This window comes from Rhea americana, unplaced genomic scaffold, assembly GCF_003343005.1.
Source record: "Rhea americana isolate MKP2758 unplaced genomic scaffold, rheAme1 scaffold_9, whole genome shotgun sequence".
In the NCBI taxonomy this organism is placed as follows: Eukaryota; Metazoa; Chordata; class Aves; order Rheiformes; family Rheidae; genus Rhea; species Rhea americana.
This window is the reverse complement of record NW_028187088.1, coordinates 2,441,693-2,448,721: the sequence shown is the minus strand read 5'-3', so window position 1 is coordinate 2,448,721 and position 7,029 is coordinate 2,441,693. Positions and strand designations below refer to the sequence as shown.

The following is a 7,029-nucleotide window of genomic DNA, read 5'->3' as shown; positions in this document are numbered from 1 at the left end:
CTAGTGGGAGATCCGGCGGGGAGCGGCGGAGACGGGGGAGCCCCGGCGGCGGCGGCCGCGCTGCCGGCCGAGCGTAAGGTGCCCGGGTGCACGCCGCGGGGCAACCGCCCCCGAGGTTTCTTTCCTTCTTGCTTTTCCTTTCTTTCCTTTTCTTTTTTTCCCCCCYTTTTAAATAGTCATCTCTGAGGTTTGCATTTCTGAAGYCTGGCGGAAAGTTGAGGTGTTGGAGGGTGCGCGCCCGGTTCGCGGAGCTGGTGGGGAGCGCGCCTGCAAGGCACAGGCTCCAGATTTCCCAGCATCGCTGGCAAGCCTTGATGGGGTTGTTTGTTTGTTTGATTGCTTTTTTTTTGTTTTTGTTTTCTGTGTCTTTTGGGGTTTTAACGTGTAGTTTTCCGGAAAGGTGTCTCGACCCTGTTAAACTTCCTTTAAAGGTGTGCGTTTTGAGAGGGGAGCCTAGCAGCTCGTCCCCGGTGGGAGAAGTCTCTTATCAGCGCGATAGCGTGTCCTCTGAGCCGGCCCGGAGCGGAGCCGCGCTCATCTTTGCACTTTGCCTCCGCAGGGCCGTTTCTGCGGGTGTAATCAATAAGCTTGCACGTCGCTGCTGGTGTGGGAGTTGATACTAGGTACAGGCGCTTTATCTCCACTTTGTTTCCTTTAAGAGGCCGTGATTGCAATGGATGAGTGAAAACTTACTTTGTTACCAGAGCTGCCTTCTTTCAAATGCGCACCTAAGAAAAACGACGCAAGCAAGCATTACTGTCTTCCCTGCCTGCCTGCCTGCGTGGAGTCCAACCGGGGAGTTTAGTGCGACGCCTGAAGTTGTTCTCCGAGTTTTCTGAGATTTAAGATTGCCCCACGAAAGAGTTATTTGATGGATCGCGTGTAACTGAGCACTGAAAGTCCGTGCAGCACTTGCTTAGTGGTGGAAAGGGAAACYTGGGGGCAAATAAATGGCAAAGAGTGTTAAATTTCCTTTTTCAATTAGTGTTAAAAATGGCTCTGTGAACTGTGGTCAGCTGAAGCGTATTGCAGTACACCAAAGGTTTTCTTTCAAGTCACTTGCTGGATAAGCAGTTAAGTATTTTCTAAGTAATGGCATCTAACCATATGGTGTGGGTGGCTAGTTTGTTTCTGGAAATGGTTTGATTACATCCCTTTGTGGTTGGTTATGACATTTTCTAGAAGAGGGCCTGACAACCTTATATACTCGAGGCTTACTTTACAACAAATGCACTTATTTATTTAACATTTTTGTTTAGATAAAATAAATATTTACCATAGTGTCCAGGCAAATACAGTGTGAAAAAATAGAAAGCTGACTCAGTTCTGACTTTACTACAGACTGAGAAGGGTGTAAGAATAATTTGTAAACACAATATCTAAGGCAAGAAATTAAAGCTGTTTATACTTACTTGATGACGCTAGACATTTCTGGTGGTTTCTCACAATAATCATTTGTAACATTTTAAACTTTTTTTCCACTTGCTCTGGCACTTCAAATAAAAGCAGTTTTCCAGTTAACAAGTTTAAATGTAATTGTTCAGAGGTAGTGCTCGCTGGTTTGCAATCGCTTCCTTCTCTTTTCTTGTGAAGACAATTCAAATGTCTATATATACTGKGATATTAATTTGGTAATGGATAAAAAGGTAGACCCCCCCACAAACACACACACTCACACCAATCTTTTATTTAGGGACAGTGGTTCAGTTTGCCCTGAGCAGTTCCTGCTTCCAAACTGTAGATCTGGATTAGAGTGAATTGGCGACTGTTCAGTTTACCAGCTACAGGATTTTGGCAAAATTCTCTTTCCTTTGTTCTCATTTAATATTAATCAATAGCGAGATCTTGTATTGCTTGCGTCTCCATGTGATTAGAAATGGATGATGACTTTCTAGCTCGGGGAGATTTTTCTAGTCTGCTTTTTAGCAAATCGTGGCTGTGTGCATGTGAACTTCCCTGCCTTGCCTCGCTACAAGCTGTCCTTTCGAATAAATGTTGGCAACAAAGAAAAGCAGAAAACCTGAAACAAAGCCCTGTAAAGGCCTGGGAGAAATGCTAGGAAAAGTGGGACTCTCTTACCTGACAGCAAACAAAGTTTGTGTTTGTAGCAAAAATCACCTCCCTGTAGACATAAAGGAGCCATAGGTAAATGTTTCTCTTTTGGATGGTTTTTAAATATAACACGTTAAATATAGAGAAGAGGACTTTATAAATACAACCAATCCTTCTCTCACTCTGTATAAAAAAAAAAAAAAAAAAAAAAAAACACTCTGAATGTTCCTGGTCCAAAAGATAGCCTTTTAGTATATCTGAGAGCTTCCAATACTTTTCTTTGAGAGATGGATTTATTTTATTGCTTTGAAGTATATGCTCTCAATTGGTGAATAACATTAGAAGTTCTTAAAGACATTTCCTATTGCCTCTCATATAATCTTTCCTATTTCTGAACAGTCAGCAATTCAGCTTTCTTTTTTTTCCAGAGCATGACTCCCTTCTTATCTATTTTTATTAATATGAGATTCTACAAAAGTTGGAATTTCTCTCTCTTTTTTTTAATTAAGCACACTTATCTGTTATAATCTGCTTTTTATTCCTACTAGAATACAAAATTAAGAAATTGAATGTATTTGGCCTTGTGATCTAAAGGACTTGTAGCTCTATCAGGAATTGTAACATAATGTCACAAACAGAAGTATTAACATATTTAAAATTAAAAGAATACTTCTGCTTTACACTACTAGTGGGAATAGCTAAAAATGTGCATACCACTAACTTAGGCCTTCTGTAGAAATGTCTCATCTTGGTTAGTAATCAGTTCCCAGAAGAATTCCCAAAGAAAGTCTGTTTTATTAAAAAATATATCCAGATATAAACTTCTTTTATTCCTAAAAGTGTTCTTTACTAGTTTTTACTTTAATTTACATTACCTCTGTTTTGGAAGGGGGATAATTTTTGTGTATATTTCATCTCGCTCTGTCTCAACTTCAGCAAATTTTTTTGGCTTAAAAGCTTCGAACTTGGCACGTATGTCATCCTCATTGAGAAATGCGGGCTGCGTCGCAGCCTGATCCTGCTCAGAGCGGAGTGTTGTCTTTCTGTGATTTCCTCAATGCCAGCTGAGGATGCTCTGCTCCTTGAGGGCTCGCTCACCCAGTTTTGAAAGAGGCTGCGGAGAGAAATTGTGAATGGATGGATGAAAGTGGCAACGAATGAATGAACAAATACTTTTTTTTTCCCTTCCTGCTGCAGATGCATGTTTACCACCAGGATGATAGCTTTTGATGTTTCCTCTTCACATCTTTGCAAAGCGTCTTCACGCTTTCCTAAAACAGAGGACAGGAAGTTTTTTTTKGGKGGGGGGAGGGGGAGAGGAAAGAAATGTCTTTTGTTGCTTGGTGTTTCCCATTGAGTTATTATGTGGCCTGTGTATTTTGAGGCTGTTTCTCAGATCTGTGCGACTAGGAATGCGTGGGTTTGTTAATTGGGACATACAAGGATCCAAAGTGACAACGTGGTCTTCGTGTTTAAACTGCCCCACAGAAGGTAGTCATTGGGCAACTTTAATCCATGCCGAAGCCTCCTGATGTAGGTCCTAAGCCTGGCCTGTTCTTTTTTGCTTTGTTAGGGGCCTTGCAACAAACTTGGATTTATTACAAGCTGCAAGTTAAGCGAGCTAGAGCAGCTGCTTTAAGGAGTTCAATTTGCTTATCCTTTATATATATACATATATATATATATATATATATATGTTATAGTCCCAGTCAGAAGGGACACAGGTACAGCATCCCTGTTGGAAATGCTTTCTAGTTCCAGAAACAGCCTGCTCACCAGCGGGTGACACAGCAGTACGTGAGGAGAAGGCGTAAGTGAGATGTTGAGTCTTGCCAAGCTGAAAAGCTGAGATCCCCCGTTTTGCTGGTGGGTAACACCAGGACGAGGAGGTTTCTCCTGCGGCTCTAGCATTTCCAGCTGCTGCATGAGTAGCTCCTGTCCACCATCCTCTGCCTTTTGGGGCTTAGAGGTTTCTTAGCCATTTGCATCTTTTCTTTCTCTCTACCTGCTTCTAGGCACATGGAGAAGAGGAAAGCTAATTGCCTTGCTGAGGCACATYTGAGAGTCCATCTCAGTTATTTTAATCGGTTTGAGACTTAGTGGCTGTTCTGTGCTGGCACGTCTTTCCTCGTTTCTCCTTTTCAAAAGTCATTTTTCTTCAGATAAGTAACTCTGGTGCCAGACCCCGCTGTCTTGCCAGTGGCAGCTGAGGGATTCCTGCCTGTTGTTTTGGGGATCCTGGAGAGCTACTTTGCCCATTCCTAGGCTGTTGCATGGGAAAGTTGTGAGCTGGGACAGTTGTCATCACCGCCTGTCTGCAGAGTGGCAAAGACAGTGCTGCATCAGTTCACATGGTCAAGGATATYTCCTCAGCGATAAGATCCATGAAACGGATTAGAAAAATAAATGTTGTTGTTTAAGGGAAAATTAGGGCTTTATCTGTTCGTCTCATTGTTTAAGAGTGAGAGCTTTGCAACTGCTAGGAACACATTGAGTTTTGTGTGTGTGTTTGTTTTCTGGTTCTCTAGCATGTTGTACTTAAAAGGAAGGATAAATGTACCTTTATCCCGTAACCAGTTTTTAACGCTGTGTCCTGCCGTCTGCCCAGAAGACAAGAGCAGCCTAAGTACAACATGCAGACTTTTTAAATTTGAGGGAGGAGGAGGTAGATGACATTAATATTTAGGCAAATAAATTTAGATATTGAACATTTTCTTGCGTAGTCTTCTGTTAGACATGTGGTGTTACACCATATGCCTAATTATGCTAATAAGCATTCTTGAACTGTAATTACTCTGAGAAGATTTACTAGCATTACCATTCTGGTTACTAGAAACTGAGCAATACTGAGGAGTTATGTCATCTGGTGAGTTGCTAAAACACAAACGTGTAAAATATTTTAAGTAAGGCTCCAGAAAAATTATGCATGGATTCCACATTATATATATATATATATATATATATATATATATATATACACACACACACACACACACACACGCGTGTATATATGTGTATGTTTGCACATGGCTTCATTTACACAAACTAAAGCTACTGAGTTGTTTTTCTTCTTTATTCTCATAAAAATCTAGATGCTCCTGAGAAAACTGTCATGATTGGTTTAGAGTCTGTTTTTGTCAATCTGTTAAGTCAAGAAATTAATATTATGGCATATTGGCAAAAGAATAAAATACAGTAGTGACTTTCTGCTCTTTCTGCACTGAGTATGAAGTGTGAAAATGCAAAGCTGTGGGCCTGAAAGAAATCCTGTGTATGCTGGGTTGTCATGTTAATTAAATAAACAGTCAGAACAGTGACTCTGTGTATGAAATGTGTTTTGAGAAGCTTGTTGGGGGGGTGGAGGGGAAAAACAGTGACACGCGATGTTTTGGACGTTAACTGCGACATTTGTGTGTATTTGTCCTGATCTGCTGCTACTGTACTTGCGTTGCAACTCTTTTTTACAAGGGCCTGAGATACAGCTGTATTTTGGAAGCTGAAGGAATATCACTTGGGCTTTTTTCTTTAAAAACAAAACAACAAATTCCACCCTCGACCTGGAAATGTTACTGAGTTCTGATGCCTGCAGACCACAAGACTTGAAATGRGCATAAGCTGACTGTGTCCTAAGTGGTTAAAAAATAATAAGAAYGCTGCTGGAATTAAAGTTTTGAGCTAGTTGCTACAAATTACTTTGCTAATCTAACTGGAGATGCGCAGGATGTATCATACTACTTGATGGATAAGGAAATAGATGTTAAGATGCAGATAACAAAGTGGAAGTTGGATTTTTCTTTGGGTGCTGTTTCTTTTTTCTTTTCTCCACTCTATTTGGRTTTGAAAAAGTTTATTGGGGTCTGTTCTGTGTTAGTCAGGGTGTCATTCAGGAATAAATGCTTCTAGTTYGGACTATGTAGTTTCAGGTGTTCTTGTTTGTTTTGTTTTTTAAGCCGTGTTCCAAATACAGCGCTAGATAAGGAGCTCTGGATCAGAGTAATGATTTGAGAAATAGAAAAAAAAAATGTATCTGTCCAAGTTTGCATTAACTTTTGGGGAATATTGATGTTTCCCTTGTTGAGCTGTCTTTGGAGATTTAAACGAGAGTGTAAGAGGAAGAATCGTTATACCCCTTAATCAAGCTTGACCCTTACAGCTTGAGTTCATCCTCTTCCCTCTGCATGTAGGTGGATATAATTGTTGTGAGCCTGTATTTAATAACGTTGTGCATCTCTACGCCTCCCCTGCAAGCGCTTGCTCGAGCCGAAGTGGCCCCGCTGGAACCGCTCCCGGGTGCAGCTACCGGTGCACGTGTTTACAGGGCTGGACCCCTAGAGGGCATGAGAGACCCTGTTCTACATTTGCACTCGCCTTTTAAACGAGTAAGTGTGCCAAAAAAGTTAAAAACGTAATAAACAAAATCTGTCCGTGGTACTTAACTGAGTTGTTTTTCTGTTGTTGTTTCGTTTTCCTAAATATCTGCGGTGATTATAGTCACGTTTTTGCTTTTCRTAACCTTTCACTTGTGTTTGTCAAYGGTGAAGTTCCACGTGTGGTTGAAGACCATCAGCTTGAATGTTTTGCCTTTAGCTAAACACCTGCACAAGCTTCGTATGGCAGGGACAAATCAATAGAACTGTTGTAAAATAAAATCATACTTCTCTAGTTGGGTAGCGTTCTTTGGATGTGCTAAGAAAATAACGATTGGAAGAAGAGCACTAGTGTTTTTTGGCCTTTGAAATACCATTACAAGCCACGCGCTTAATCAGCAATTATGGCAAGAAGAAGAAATTGCTCCCAGATCGCTCAAGAATCCAGAAAAATGGACTAAACCACCGTCACTGAGTGTATTGTGGCAGCTCGTGATTCTATACTCAGACATGTCATGTTTATAAACAGAGCCTGAGACCCAACATCAAGCGTGAAATAGCAGATTGTGCTGATGAGACAGAATTGTTGGTTAGGGCGTTCGTTACTGCT

At 41.0% G+C, this 7,029-nt stretch overlaps 1 long non-coding RNA gene across 1 annotated transcript; it reads left to right on the top strand.

Moving 5' to 3' along the window:
* The first annotated feature begins 40 nt into the window (after positions 1-40).
* Positions 41-5,369, top strand: LOC146584770 (uncharacterized). The gene is made up of 2 exons (XR_014898126.1): positions 41-115; positions 660-5,369. It is a non-coding gene; the product is annotated as an uncharacterized LOC146584770 (long non-coding RNA).
* The last annotated feature ends 1,660 nt before the right edge of the window (positions 5,370-7,029 follow it).